Source organism: Macrobrachium nipponense, chromosome 1, assembly GCF_015104395.2.
Source record: "Macrobrachium nipponense isolate FS-2020 chromosome 1, ASM1510439v2, whole genome shotgun sequence".
In the NCBI taxonomy this organism is placed as follows: domain Eukaryota; kingdom Metazoa; phylum Arthropoda; class Malacostraca; order Decapoda; family Palaemonidae; genus Macrobrachium; species Macrobrachium nipponense.
Window position 1 is genome coordinate 92,604,071 of NC_087200.1, and position 1,246 is coordinate 92,605,316.

The window sequence follows — 1,246 nt, forward strand, 5'->3', positions numbered from 1 at the left end:
CAGCGATCTTGTAGATGGCATAAATGGCTACTGAGAGTTGTGCTGGCAAAATCCAGCAATTTCGTGGAGTGATTGATTAAGCGTTTGCATCCGCCTAAATACGAATGACGTGGGAGCGGCATTTAGAAATCACCTCAGATAGTATGAGTAGAATTGTGCAAATTGTGATATAAGCTTTAAACTTGGCACACTGATTTTAGCCTGTACTTTGCAAAATTCGGGTCCTGGCCAAAACAAAAACATCTTTGTTTTCAAGATGGCCACTCCTTTTTTCAAAATGGCGTCGTTCACAAATGTTCTCATGACAAGTATCATCATATAACTCGACAAAACATTTAAAATAGTCAAGAATTTCCCTACTCATACGTTTGTACAACAATTTGGCATGATAGCAAGTAACCCAAAGGTAAATGAAAGCCACTTTCGGTTTCAAAATGGCTGCAAAATGGTAAAAAAAGGCCGTTTTATTATTTAATGTTAACGAGAATTGCAAATTCTGGCTGCAACTATTCCACAAGTACAATTTACCTTATTAGGATACAAAATAGCCACAGTAGACTGCTTTTTATCGATCCTGACAATTACATGAACATAATCCTGTACAAGAAAGCCCAGAGCGATAGCACTTGCAGTTACGAACACAGTTTGATTTTTTGCACCCACATTTCAAGTTCCTGACAAGATGCAGCAACAGAAAGGATCGATGTCCATTTGGGTTTCCATATTTCATTGTCCTTATCTTTTGCCTAACCCCAAATGTCATGACTAGGGAGAGATGGTATCTGTTTGGTATTTTGTCTACTCGCTAAAGTCAAGTTTCCCCGTCCTTCTCCCCTAAAGTCAGACGAAGGATGTTGAAAAATAGAAATCCCAGTTCCATGAAATGACGAATTCGCAGTTGTAGAACTTGGATTGTGGTCAATGTTATCAACAGCACTGGTTGTGAAAATACCTTTTCGATGTGGAATAAATGAGCAGCCCAATGCAAATGCATATTGGAGTTTCACGTTCCACAGAATGCCGCTGTTGTTCAGCCTTCTTGGGCACCTTTGCATGATAGTTATACATAAGGAGCTGTGCAATGGCAGTATCTGATCTACACACATCATTCTCTAGTTGTGACTGTATATCAGGGCCATGCTCAATCATTCTGACTTGTTCAAGCAGACATTTAGGAACACTAGTCAGTACATCTTCCGCTGCAAACGTGCCATTAAATTTTAACTTGGGCTCCTTCATGTGCGCT